This window comes from Prinia subflava, chromosome 6, assembly GCF_021018805.1.
Source record: "Prinia subflava isolate CZ2003 ecotype Zambia chromosome 6, Cam_Psub_1.2, whole genome shotgun sequence".
Classification (NCBI taxonomy): Eukaryota; Metazoa; Chordata; class Aves; order Passeriformes; family Cisticolidae; genus Prinia; species Prinia subflava.
In genome coordinates, this window is record NC_086252.1 from 16,552,804 (window position 1) to 16,567,533 (window position 14,730).

Here is a 14,730-nt window from a genome sequence, read left to right on the forward strand (position 1 = left end):
CTCTGTTATAAATTATTATGCACTCTAAAACATTAATAAAACAAATGACATTGGTAGACTGTATTCAGAAGATAAATAACAGGAAAATTAAAGACTTATCCTTACAATTACTTCTATTGGAAGTGTGTTAATTTTCCAAAGAGTTGTGTGAGCAAATAATGAGTTACAACTTTACTTGCACTAATTTGGTGTTACAAAGAAAAAAGGTAACTCTTGTGGGATTTTTCTATTTCCTTCTGGTTTCAATTATGAGCCAATTTTTGGAAGACACTTTTCCTTGTACAGTATTTATGTGCAGACCTCGAAGTTTACTGCACACATAGCCCCTCATCGATCTCAGGAGGGCTCAAGGAGGACACTGCTTGCACCATTCAAGCTGCAGGACAGAGATATTAGAGACTCACAGGCTCTTGCTGCACTTGTGCATCCATGATTATTGCCAATAAAACAAGCATTTTTAAGGACTTGATTCTATACATAAAAGCAAGAATACAGGAGGATACCCAAAATAAATATATGCATACTGTAAGCTATCAAATTATTTTAAAAGCTCTTGTTCTTGTATCAAACAGACATTTCATAAAATACACCAGCACCAAAATGAGCAGCATTCTCTAGGCATTCTGTACAGACATAGAGTCAAGAGAAAAAGCCTTTGTGGTCTCTTTTACTTAGACTAAAGGGTGACCTAAATTAACACTGAGTCAAAGATAACAAAAAGACCTCTAGCATTAAGCAGCTGAATAAATCTGATTGTTTCAATTACTCTCATCATGATTTCTCAGAAGGAAGCAGCTCAACCCTCACCTGCAATTCTGTTAGGACTGATTCTCAGCCTGAAGGGGGGCATTTATTGCTGCTGGGTGTATACTCATGCTCAAGACAGGATACTAAAAATTTTCTGTCGTGACGACATCCGACTTCATTCATGTAACATAAATCCCTCAGTTGCCAGGATCCCATCCACACCTCCAACTCTGCTGTTAACAACCATCATAAGATTTTATCTGTGATCTTGGCTGAGCCGAGAAGATGTGCTGGCTGACACAAACTCCAGTCAGAGTTCATTAAGTATTCCTCCTCCCTCTGCTCACTGACAAATCAGGGAGCACTCTTCCCACTCAGAGTTTCTCATTCCCATGTAAGATGGTGACAAATTTGGATTTTCCAGAACATGCTCAATAAAATATGGGCAGAATTCTAGTGATAAACTTGCATGAATAAAACTGGTGACCAAATTACAAGCGCCCTCTTTTCTCTTTTCAGGAATCACACATTTTTGAAACAGAAGATTTAGGCACCTCCACCAAAGCAGAAAAAGGAATAGAAGAGTTCACTTCATATTTTGCTGGCAATGAAAGCCTAAATATAGAATCACAGAATGGTTTGGGTAGAATGGGACCTTAAAGATCATCAGATTCCAACCCTCTGCCATGGGCTGGGATATCTTCCACTAGACCTGATGGAGCTGCTGAGAGCCCTACCCAGACTGGCCTTGAACACTGCCAAGGATGGGGCAGCCACAGCTTCTCTGGGCAACCTGTGCCAGTGCCTCACCACCCTCATAGCGAAGGATTTCTTCCTTATATCTTATCTTAACCCACCCTTCATCTGTTTAAAGCCACTACTCCTTGTCCTGTCAACACACCCTTGTAAAGAGGCTCCCTTTAGGTAATTCCAGGTGCTATAAAGTCCCCCTGGAGCCTTCTCTTCTCCAGGCTGAACAAACCCAACTCTCAGCCTGTCTTCACAGGAGATGTCCTCCAGCCCTCACAATTTGCATCAGAGGTTCCAATTCAAGTGCTCAGGTTTTTCTGAACTTTTAAATCCATACAATTCATGGTTTGAAGTTCAGCATCTCCTTTTTAATCTTCCTGTTCTCTACTGATTTCTTAGTTACTGAAAAATCTCCTAACATTATCTGGCAGCACCATCTAGGCATAAGAATAGACCTGAAAGCAATACTTTATGCAAGATTAATGCCAAAAGTATAAACAATAAAATGCTAATATATTAAAAACCATAAAAGATACAATAAAGATAGAAATAGGGATGAAATTTCTCCCTCTGCTCCTTGTTACCACTGACAAATTATAAACTCAAGTAAGGGCAACTCAATATTTGTAAATTCATTAGAATAAAAAAACATTGATTCTGAGTCACCTATTATTTAGACAGTGAAAATATGTTGTGATACACATAAATGTTATCCCAAAAAGATTTTTATCACCAGTCATAACACTTTCATTATCATAAATAAATATGTCTTGAGAAAGTTTTACCAGAAAACTGAATTAGAGCATCCAAGTTCTACTCAAAAGTGAGACTTAGTGTTTTTCCATTCAAATTTTCATTAATGTGGATATTGCCACAGAATTAACAAAAATATTGAACTTAGTCACTTTTTTGTTGTTGTTTTAAAGCAGTTTAGGACAATTTCATACCTCAACACAGTACAGTATTTTGTCACCCTTCACATTTGTTTTATCTCAATACCAACTTTCAATTTCTGTTGCAATTTCTTTTTCTTCCTTAAGAGGAGCAATCACTCCAGCTGTAAGGACAACAGTAATTTTCTTAAGTAACTCAGCTAATTTTTTCAGCATTCTTCAGTCCTTCACAAGGCAGCCTTTAGCCAAATACGTGTCAGTAACCTCAGCCAAGATGCCCATAGCCATTTACACAGAGGAGAAACTCCCCTGCTGTATGCAATACCTGTTCCAAAATTATTCAACACCAGAAAATAGCAGTAAAATAATTCTTGAAAGACTACCAAGCAAATACACTAAGGAAGTAAAAAGGACTTGTAAGGTTAATTATATTACTTCTACATAGTGACACCTGAAAAATATGTTTTGGGAGAGTTCCCCGACTATAAAAATTCTAAAAAGCAGCTTAAAAAGGAGGGGAGGGGGGGAAGCACTCTCGATATTCAGCAGGAAATTGCAGTGTTCTGGAAAGAAAATTTCAAATTCACCCTTATTTTCTCTGATTTTTACCATGCATCCTGAAACAGGAAAATTGCATCTATTTTAAAAAGCAGGCCTTTGCCCATGCATTTGGAAAACTTAGGAAGGTCATTTTCCTTTTCTTTTTCAGTCTCTACAGATCCAAGGCAGTGGTCTCCTCTTCCCCATCACTCCAGTCAAATGCTCAGAAGACAAAAAAGTAGAAGAGTGTGTAGAGTAGAAGTTTGAAATCTACAGTCCATCCCCTTCAAATATTAATGGTCTAGCTTTTGAAATGATTTGTAAAATTCCTATTCTGTCTTATAATATTTTCATTTATAAAAGTTATATGGGAGACCAGACCCTCAAAGGCACCAGTCCCTAAACACCCATAAATTTCAGGGACTACAAAGATAACATGAGCCAGCACATTTCCCAGTAAGAAAACATCTAACCCATGATAGTGATAATTTTCAATTTCCTACAAGGTTTAATTTCCTCAAATAAAACATTCACCCTCTTAACTGAACAAAGGCTTTTAAAAGGCACCACAGTTGCATCATTATTTGATTATTTAAATCGTAAGTACAAGCAATGGCTGACAGTGAGAGTGACAAGCACTAAGCACACACTACGCAAAACAAACAAATTAAAACCTGCTGTCTGGGAAGCACACAGAAGTCTGAGAAGACTGGAAGCTTCACACTTCCTCATTTATCTTTTAATGGAAAAAATTGACATTAGCTGAAAAAGTATTGATTTTCTGTGATATTACCTGTGGGTAACTAAAGATTTTAAAATCATTTTTGCAGCATACCCAGACTGCTTTAAAAGAAAAAATTCCGAGAGGTCTGCTTGAATTACCTTCTGGGTCCCACAACACATACTGACATTTATTTCTGTTCAGACTTGTCCTTCTAAATGAGAAACCTTCATTGGGAAGTTGTACCATTACGTTTAAATCTGCCACAGCATGGTTGAGATGTATAACCCACCCTGACAGAAACACCAACCTAAAGTGCAAAAATATTTCACTTGCTGCCATTGAGAAATGGCACCTTACACTGCTTCTAGGCATAAGAACTAGTAGGAAAACAACAAATTTTTCTTGGTATGCTTGCACTGTGACTATCTAGACCTTTTGTTCTCCAAGTTTTTTTCCTTTTATACCCCCAGCCCCTGGCACTACCCCCAAGGATGTCCTGAGATCCTCAGGACCTCAGGAGAAGCACACAGGGGTGGCAGCTGGAGGGAGCAGGCATGGAGCATCACCAGCCTGCCCAAGGGACAGGTTTGTGTCACCAGGAGGAGCAGGGAGCTTGGGCACAGGTCTGGAACTCTGAGAGCAGTGAATTCAGGGTGGGGAGGGACACGTGGAGGACACACAGAATGATAAAGAGGGCAAGAGCTGTGGAAGAGGTCTCAGTGCTGGAAAGCCAGAAGTGGTCAACACACCTCTGGTGCCTTTGGCTTAAAAAAAATTAGTTTCAAAATAAGTTTGTACTCATTACATTTCTCTATAAGAAACTAAATTTCCCCTACAAACAGATTTAGCCAATGTTGGTGGTTTTCTCAGTGTTATATCACACAGCTAGGACACATATTACACGGCAAACTACCCAAGAATCAGCCAAGAAAGCAGAACTATGTGTTCCTCAAGATATCTGCAGCCTAAAGAGTAGTTTGTTTCCACCAGTTTTCAAAATGGGAATGCTGCCATAGATGTTGAAGTATAAAATCTCTGGAGCTGCTATACTCCCCACAAGCACGTTCAGTGTTTCTCAGCACTGAACACAGCGCTCACAACCAAAGAAGAACACAAAACAAAAACATTGTTTTTAAACTATGTTTATTACCTTTGAACTTATGCAATGGCATCAAAAATAAAATTTCTTTGTTATGAGATACTGCCCTTTTTCTAGAGAGAGATATGAGTCTAATATACATCTATCACAGCCTAAATAGTTCTTTACTGTACGTAAAGCCCCTTCACCTGATGTTAGCTAGCATACTTCTGTTCCCCTTAGGGGAAATGCACCATGTTTATCAAATTATTGATATTTTCTACCTGCATTTTACACAGCATTATTCCTTACTCCATCTTTGAAATTATTTTTACTGATTTATTACAAAAAGACATGAAAAAAAAAAAAACTTAAAAGATTTTGAAGTCACTGGATTTATACTTTACAAAAGAATTCTTTAAATTTTTTGTAAAATTTAAAATAATTAATTTAAAATAATGTGTAACTTTAAAATAATTCAAATAGTCAATAATACATAGAATAGTAAAGAGATACAGCACAGGTTTGTGACTGGTATTTGACAGCTTTATGCAAAATGATTGAGCTGACGTGCTCATAAAGTTGAGAGGAAAGCATAAAAATCTGAAAACACTGAATAAATGTTTAAAAATGCTGAAGAACATTGAGGGGAAAATCTAATAGTGAATATATCAGAAGGTAATTACACCAGAAACACCGTAAGGTGCCAGGGAATAGTAGTATCTCCGTGCCTTTGCACCACGAGCTGGCAGCCAAGGGCCAGTACAGCTTTGGGCGGGACGGGCAGCAGGAATCGGAGCTGGAGGCAGCAATCCATCCTTCCCTCTGCCCGTGCTCCATGCACTGCCCTGGTGCAGTGTGTTACCAGTCTGAGTCTCATTCCAGCTGCTGGAATGTGCAGGCGGCAGAGAGGACAAGCGGGGGTTTGGGTCTGTAAAGGTCAAAGAGCTGGGAGGAAAACGAGGCACTCGGGAAGGCGCAGAACAGGGAGAGCTGTGAGCAGCGATCTGCTACACGGCCTCTGCAGAGCTGGCCTAGGCCCCTCAGCTGGAAACCCAAACCCCAAGGGTACCAGGAAAAATATCACAGCTTTCGGAACGGCCACGTGATGACACGGCTTTTTTAGCAGAACCTACTCTTTGTAAATTAACGCTACGTTGTTTTGGCCAAAACACTACGAAAACGCGAAGAAATTGATGAATAGGAATTCATGAATTTTAAAGGCAAAAAAACCTGACACTCTCTCCTCTTCCTAATGTAGCTCAGAAAATTTAAATTTTTAGCAGGCAGATAGACACCCCCAGCCGCTGTTATGGAAAGGGTAGGAGCTACGAACCCAAGGTGCCATGTCATTGCATTTCAGAGCATCTGCAGATCCAACCACAGCTTTTGCAACACCAAAAATGGAAATCAAAAAGCACATCACAGATCACTTCTGAAGCTGTTTCTTTCCCTTAAACTCACAGATACTGCACAACCACGTGGAGCTGCTGGAGAGTCCTGTAAGGGTCCCAGGGGTGGTCAGTTGGGCTAATTCTAACCCTCATTTCCGACTTGGTTTGAGGCCTCCCCCAGTAATCTTCAATCCACATCAAAAGAAAGAACAACCATTATTGAATTAAATAGAGACAGAAGCCACTCTTTTTATTAATTGCAAGGTCTGTCACAAAACAGTATTTATGGTGACTGGGCAAGAGACTGAGTTTGCAGCTACAAAAGAAAATACCTTGTTTGGGCCTTTTAAAGATTATTTTGCATTGCAAATAATAATTGCATTGCATGTCACTGAATCGCATATTGCAAACTGACCATGGGTTTTGTATGTAGGCTGCGCTACCAATTATTAGGAGAACTGAGAAAAGCCTGCTCAGTGGAACAGCATATAATTTACATTTAGCTTTCCACAGCATGTTTGCACACCCACACAATATAGGTCACAGCTAAGGAGAGTTAGAGAACTATTTTCCCCTTCAGTCAGAGAATGCATTATTTTTGCCCATGATGATGTCATCCAATAATATTATACTTATTAATATACGTATTAATATATAGGTAGCAAGTATGACCTGCCTATACTCCCCCTAGAAGTTACACACAGAACAAAGTTGTCAGGTACAAGTGAAAATAGAAAGACAACTTGTATTTAACTGACAGGAAAAGGAGGGAAAAGGAGATGGATTTTAGCATTCTTCAACCATTACACAGAAAGAAAAAGAATTTTTCTGGCTACAGACAGACTCATCCTCTGACTGCTTTACAGGTCTAGTTGCATTACTCTCCTACTTCTGGCAAACATCTTATGAAGCTTGTTCTGGAGAAACAGAATAAACTCCAAAGACACGGACTTAAACAGAAAAGCAATATAATTACTTACCAGAGGGATGTATATGTCATGCTCACATTGGGGTCAGAGGCACTTAAGATGACTCAACACCAACTGCTGCTGTTTCTGATCTCAGCAAGCTGTTTTATGTTGAAGCTTCCTCCTTTTAACTAAGTATCTTTGCCACCATTAGCCACCACCTTCTCACCCAGCTGATCCACTCTACTCTGAAAGAAACATTTGTCACTAAACTAACCACTCCAGCTTCCTATTTTCAAGATGAAAGTCCCTTTTTCTGGTCCATTTCTTGCCATTTCTGTAGCTCTCCATCAGTGATTCTGCCTTTCCATTTTCCCTAGACCTATCCATACCAGGTGACAACACAGCTAACTCGCTCCCTAAATATCAACTTATGAAAAAAAAAAAAAAAAAAAAAAAAAGGTTGTTCTCCACTATTTTCCATGAAAATAAATTAATTAAAGAAACTTTTATCTTATAGCTAAAAATCTCAAAACTCTTAATCTAAGATGATATGCCACAGTATCACTGGGTTAATTTCTTTCCCACTTCTCCTATAATACTGCCATTTCTTTCCAAACAAGGCTGAATTTGATTTTCAAAGACAGAAGGGAAAAAAAGCGTTAAACGCTGTTTTCCTGAAAAAAGTTCTAAAGGCTGCCTGGCATCCCTGAGAAGGTCAACTATAAAAATCCTAATAAAGTAGAAGTGGGAACAAGAGTGCACCTGCAGTCCCACTGCAGAGGCAGGCTGACTACACACAGGACCCACACAGTAAAGGCAGAGGTGACACAGGAAGAATCATCAGCCTGGAACCATTCCTGTAGGATGTTAACAGGAACTTCTCTTGACCTAAATTCACTTTAACGTCACCATATCCATACTGGGTTTGTCGCAGAGGAAGAGGTTGGGGTGGCAACAAGAATTGAGAGACACCACTGCATCACATGAGCTGAATAAAATAAAGTTGTGTTATGTGAAGCAGGGTGAGCATTTCTATCCCAGCTTGTCTATTCCATGATACACAAAAATCAAGATCCAGGTGGTGCTGCCACAGGAGACCCTGAGGAACAGAATGCTCACTCCAGCTGTTCAATGTGTCCAAGTCCTGACCAGTGCCTGGACCTCACACTAAGCTGCTCCCTTCCAAGTGGCAGAGGTACCTGCATGGCCCTTGCCATGATCCCCCACACCTGGGACAACTGCTTCAATTCCTTTCTCATTCATTTATTTATCATTTAACCCTTCCTCATTTAAACTGTCAGCATGAGCCACAAAAGTCTCACCAATTCCACTGTCCATATCTAAGGTCAATTAGCAGTCACCACCAAGGTTTCTGTAACTCTTTAGGGCCCCACAGCAAACACTTTAAAGGGAGCAGAAAGTTAGGAACTGCTACAGAACCACGTCCTTCCATTGTTTTTCATTTTCCAGGACTGATGGGGTCAGCTGCTGCTGGGCAGATGTAGCCAAGGCCTCCCCTGTGTGAGCAGGCAGGCTTCACTCCACAGCTTCCATACAGACTCTTCCCTGGGCAACCTGAGCTTGTGAGATTTTCTGCTGAGAAATGTTTCAGTTCATCATCTGAAAAAGTGTATCACATTCCAAGATAAGGTTTCTTGAAATCGATCTATAGGTCATTCTTAGACAAATGTTACCTACTTTGGGTGGATTTGTTTTCATAACAAAGCAATCCCAGATCTATGCCCTCCTGTACTGAGGTAAAGGAGCCAATGCATCATTTTAACATCTCTGCATCCTTCACAATCATAATTCACTAATTTAATTGGGAATAACGTAGGCTTTAGAAAAGCCTCATACCAACAGAATAGTATTTGCATTAGAGAGTAGAACTACATTTGATACCACATAGAGATCTGTTAATCCAGCCTCTTAAGGAGAGAATCCTTCGGTGCCTTTGCATCTCTGCTAGAAACATGTGAATCAATAGGGACTAAGCATAATTTCTGTGATTTTCACAAAGTTCATGAGAACTGAAAAGTAATGAGGAGTTTATGTAGTTTATAGGCTAGAAGCATTGCCACTGAAAAAAGGTAAAATAAAACTATTTTAGCAGAGTTACGAATGTAAACGGTCAGATCACACTGTGAAAGATCATAACCAAGACTGCCATCTGCTAAATTCTGAGTAGGTTCTACTTACCCACCCTATTCTCAGCTTCCCAAAATGAGGAGGAAAACATGCACTGGAATGGGAAGAGGGTCTAAATTCAAAAAATGTGAAATATTTGACTGAGGAACACAGAACCTTTTAAATATGACAAGGGACTGTACTGTGAGAAATACAGATCTCCTCCTCCAGCAAAAAAAATCGGCAAGAAAACCACTTTTCACAGAGGGTTTTTGGTAGAAAACCTTGTCTTGCAATCTAGCAATGGCACCTGCTAATTAAAATTCTTGCAATTCTATATTACACTCACAATCAACTAGAGACTTCTTTTCTTTACACCTCAAACTAATGCATCCATTATCTCCTTTAAGAGGAGTGCTCTCAACTAACAATAAAATATATTCATCTATAAGGAACAAGAAAAAAATGAAATTGTTTAACTCAGTTTCAAAATGCTCTGCTAGAACGAGGCATTTCTAAGAATCACCACAAAACTCTCCTAGTTTAACCATATTACAACTGCCACACATTCCAGACCCATCCTCTCACTCCTCTTCAACCTCCAACTTACGCTTCCGACTTCCTTCAAAGCTGCTCTTTTTAAAGTTCTGGGTAACAAGTAATGATGTACAGTCTTTTTTTGCTTTCTGAGCTGGTGATGCAGGGCCTCACACTGAAACAATTTAAGCAACCAGTCTGCAGATTTCTCAGAAAAACAAGCTTCAAAATTCACCATCTCCCTACCTGCTGCTACCACCCATAACTGTAAATAGCCCTCAGCACAGACACATTTCACACAATAGACTGACACATTTAACTTGGAACCAGCTTTAAAACTATCTGGAAATTCCACAGGAGATCTACACATATATACAGATATATATGCCAGAAAAAGAATAATTCTGAGTTTCTGAGCACCATCTATTTTTCACTATTAATAGAAAAGTAACAATTTTCTGGGTTTCACCTATAATGATAAAAAAAAAATATTACAGAATAATTTAGGTTGGAAGAACCTTTTAGGCATCACTTTGGCCAATTCCCATTAAAAAAAAAAGTAAAAATAGCAACAAAACCAACCCTGTGTTTTCCTCATGTGACAATTGTCTCAAGTATTTTGGTACTGTTCACTTTTTGTCTCCCTTAATCTTAACAAGCCTATGCAGCCCAGAAGTTTCCATAAAAGTCACAAGTTTGGCTGCCTGTACAGGGTAATTCTTGTGGTGTTCTCCCATCTTCCATATTTCACATTTAGCTGTTCTCCCTTTTACTGGTTTATCAGCTGTCAGCACCAAAAAGTTCTTCCATACTTTTTCAACTCTTTTAAAAGGAACAACCCCAAAAGAGGGACATGCTAGAAACACCATGTACTAGGATCTATGCGGCACTGGCATTTAATAAAAGCCCAAACTTTTAAGTGCCTCCATGTCCGTATTCTAACTTACAAGAAACAGCTGAAAGTTGTAGGTTTGCGTTTACAGCTCAGAAAACCTTGGTACAGAGATGGTGAAATTAATTACAAATACAATAATACCACTCATAGCATAAACTCTACTAACAGGCCCTAAGGCAAGAGCAATAGGATGTGAGGTAATGGTTGTAAGCCAAAAGAGGGCTAATTCAGACTAGATACAAAGAATAAGGTTTTTTGTGATGATGGTGACAAAACTGGAACAGTGAGGTGTAGTAGATACCCCATCCCTGAAACATCCAGGCCAGGTTGGATGGGGCTCTGAGCACCCTGATGTAGCTGGAGAATGTCCCTGTTCATTGCAAGAGCTTGGACTAGCAGACCCATCATGGTTCTTCCAACCCAAACCATCCTATGACTCTACAGCTACATATTCCTTAATATTTCATAACATTACGACCAAAGTCAGCTCACAGTACCTGCCCCCTCATTATATAGCTTTCCTTTCACTAGATTTGTGGCAGCTGGAGTTTTCTTTATAAGGCCAAAGCCATATTTTAAATTTGCTAGAAATCCAACATGCCTCAAATGGCCTAAGCATGTTTACTTTCATTTGTGTACTGCACCTGTTGCTGCTTCCTTCAACACATACAATGTCAATATGGCAAATTCAACACACAAACACTTCCCCTCCTCCTCCAAAAAAATAAGCATTTACTTTAGTATTCCACTGTGAAGGATTTTTTAAATCTCATTAAACTTAGCTTTAGAAAGAAACACAAGCCTGAAGGAAATCCTTGGAGAAATTCCTTTTTGAAGTCTAACTGCCCAAAGTAACATTTCCCCTGAAAATTATCTACAGAAATCGCTGCCTTTTCCCATATCAGGACAGTCAAATGCTTCAAACACAGAAAACATTTCGTTACCAAGAAAAAAAAAAAACAAACCCTCCCAGAAATCTCTAGGAATAGTTTGAATTGTTCAGTGTTTTAAAAAAATATTAGAAAAGACAGGAGTAACAGGAGTAATGTACAAGTATTTGCTACCCTATACATGAGGCAGAGGGGCTAATTAAACTGCTAGGACAGGCTCATTTTAAACATACACACACATTAAAAGTACAAACACACACGTCTTTAACAGCAAAGCCCTGGCAGTCCCTTCCCATCTCCCACTGCAGGGGCAGCAGGTTTTCCAGCGTGGCACAGGCACAAAAGGCTGATAAAGCCCCTTAAGAAATACAGCCCTCCTGGGACAAAGCCCCGTGGTAAAGCAGCATAAATTCTCAGGGAAAAGCCCATGCTGATATCACATGTATTTGGAAAAGCAAGAGCAAAAGCTAAGAAATCCATCAGTAGGCCGTGCCTCAGCTGAAATGTGCAGCACCCAGGGGTACGCACATACACAGTCACACACACACTGCCAGGGGACTGGAGTACTATGAGCACTCTCTGCTCTCACCTCCAGAGTGGCCTGGAGACAGAAGCGGCAGAGGAGAGCAGTCTCACATCTACCACCACTTGCAATAGAGCAGGAGGCCAGCGAGTGCCCTATGACACCAGTCACAGAGCTTTAACTTTCCACAGCCATGGCAGCTTGGTCCAAATGGCTGCTCAGATGCACAGTAACTCTCACACCTGTGAGTAAAGTTATGTTTTTGATGGCTGTATAAAAAGCACATCTGAGCATATAAATATACAGAGTACAGCGCTTCAACACCAGCACTTGGGAAAAAACCCACACGTGTTCCTACAAGTACACGCAAGCCAGTGTTCTCATCACAGACATTTATGAATAAGCTCCCAGAACGGGCTAAGAGCAAGAAATTGCCAGCAATAAGCAAGGCTGCAGACAAGGCCCCACGCAGTACAGCTCTAAGAACTCTGGAGGATCTGGGAACGCAATAGGAAATTAATGGGAAGTGGAAGAAGCATGCTTGAAGAACTACAGTACAACAAAGGGGACCTCTTTCAGCCCTCAGCAGCAAGGGGAAATGTTTAGGGAGTCTTCAGTAACAAACCCTGCAATATTGTTTTCCAGATATACATCCTGCCATGTACTTGAAAAGAAAAGGTTGTTTAAATATAAACTCTTTACGTTGTCAAATAACCAGTGTTGTAGACATCTCCGTTAATTTATCTAAGGGGGAGAAAAAAGAAAAGTAGCCTCCTTGTGTAGTTTTTAAACAAAAAGAAAAGAAAACAATATTTATTATATACATAAAAATGCTTCACTAAACATGTAAGATCCATAACAACGACATCTGCTTAACCTCTAAAGGTCAAGGTCGTGTCATTTGCACCAAGATAAAAAAGCCTAATTATAGTATCTACAGCTGTATGGGCAAAGGCTGGTTATTAGAAAAGAACTATTATAAACCAAACACAATTACACTGTAGAGAAACCATTAGATACTTGATGAGATTTTAATCTTTGAGCTGGTATCCTTCTGCAAGTTAATCATCTAGAGAACAGAAAATCTGTTAGGAATGCAATTAAATGTACTAGTTCCATTAAAAATGAGCTGATATAGTTAATTGTAGTCCTAAAATAGCAATTTCCTCACACCTTCACTAAGCATTTTTTTTCATCTACTGAGTAATAGTCTATTTAAGGAACACTTTTCCCTGAAACTCTCAAAAAAGGTTTGTGAATACTTTCGTTCTCTCACGCTACCCCATACAAGTTGCACTGACATTTGCTGTTCGACCTTGGCTCCCTAATTTGCCCTGAGAAGTCCAGCAAGGTCTCTTGTTTCAGTTACTGTTAGTCCGTGGCACCTGCATTGCTGAAGCTTTCGGGAAGAAAATCACCAAGGCATCCTCCCAGCACACGACAGCAATTAGAAACTGACAGGGAATGACGAGCCAATGGCAAAACTCACGTCATACAGTCATTTTAAGCATCAGCACTTCTGGCAAACACATGATTTCCAAACATCACTTTTAATGAACCCATACATCTTCAAAGTACTTGGAAGGGATTTGCAGCCTCGCTAGCAAATTGTGAATACAGGCCGTTCCTGCCTTTTTTGGAGAGAAACAGAATGAAAACGTAAAAGGTATCCTGAGAGTGCATCAACTTGCCAATAGCTCATCTGCAACTGAACCTCATAGACCACACAGTCTATTGGAGTATTTTAAATCGCTCTGCAGGGAAGGGCGAAAAAATCACGACTCCGGGAAGCGCCAGGGAAGCCGGGGCTGACACCGGCGCATCCCTGCGCGGATGCGGTTACGTAACCCCAGCCCGGCCCCCCCGGTCCGGATGCTCCGGCTGCGCCCCGGGGCCGCAGAGCCACGGCCGGACCGGGCCCCAGCCCCAGCCCCGAGCCCCAGCCCCAGCCGCGAGCCCGGGCCCGGCGCCGCCGCGCCCCGGCCGCTCCCGCCTCCCCCGGCGGCGGCACCGCGGCACCGGCACCGCGCAGCGCCCGCCGAGCCCCGGCTCCGCCGCCGCCCGCCCCGGGGCTCCCCGCTCGGCCCGGGGCTCCCCCACGGCCCGTCCGCCGCCCCGGCCCGCGCCCGCACCGCCGCTCAGCGCCCACCTCCTGGCCGGGATCCGCGGCGCATCCCCGCTGCGGCCCGGGAGGCTGCGCCCCGCCGCTCCCGCCGCAGCTCCCCGCCCGCCTGACACAGCGAGGGAGGGAGGGAGGGAGCGAGGGAGGGGCGGGCAGCCGCCGCCGCAGCCCCGCCGCGCCGCCCCCCGCCCCCGCCCGCCGGCCAAGGTGCCCTCGCCGGCCGGACCCACCTGCGGCGGGCACGGGGCACAGGTGCCGGGGCTGAGCGGGGCTGGCGGCGCAGGGATGCTCGGCGCGGCGGCGGGGCGGCGCCGGGCGGGCACCGCACCTCGCCGTGCCTCCCGCAGCCGGCCCGGTGCGCCCCGCACGGCCCCGAGCCGCGGCGCTGCCGGCTGCCGGAGAAACGGGGCAGCGGCGCGGACCCCGTGAGGGGCCTCGGTCATGACATCAGGTGTGGAATTAAACGGGAAAGCACGTGGGGAGCAGCGGGGCTGCGCTGAGCGAGAGGCACCTCCGTGCCTGTGTCACACAAAGGGTGCCGCCGAGGGACGGGGCTGCCAGCAGCAGCCTAAGGGCCTCTCCCCACCCAGGCTTGGTGA

At 42.4% G+C, this 14,730-nt stretch overlaps 1 protein-coding gene across 1 annotated transcript in view; it reads right to left on the reverse strand.

The window, feature by feature from the left end:
- OSBPL6 (oxysterol binding protein like 6) overlaps positions 1-14,246 on the reverse strand; it is a 100,246-nt gene extending 86,000 nt beyond the window's left edge. Inside the window, exon 1 of the mRNA XM_063400436.1 lies at positions 14,159-14,246. The gene's annotated coding sequence lies outside the window, so the exon portion shown is untranslated. The remainder of the gene's footprint in view (positions 1-14,158) is intronic.
- Between the last annotated feature and the right edge of the window lie 484 nt (positions 14,247-14,730).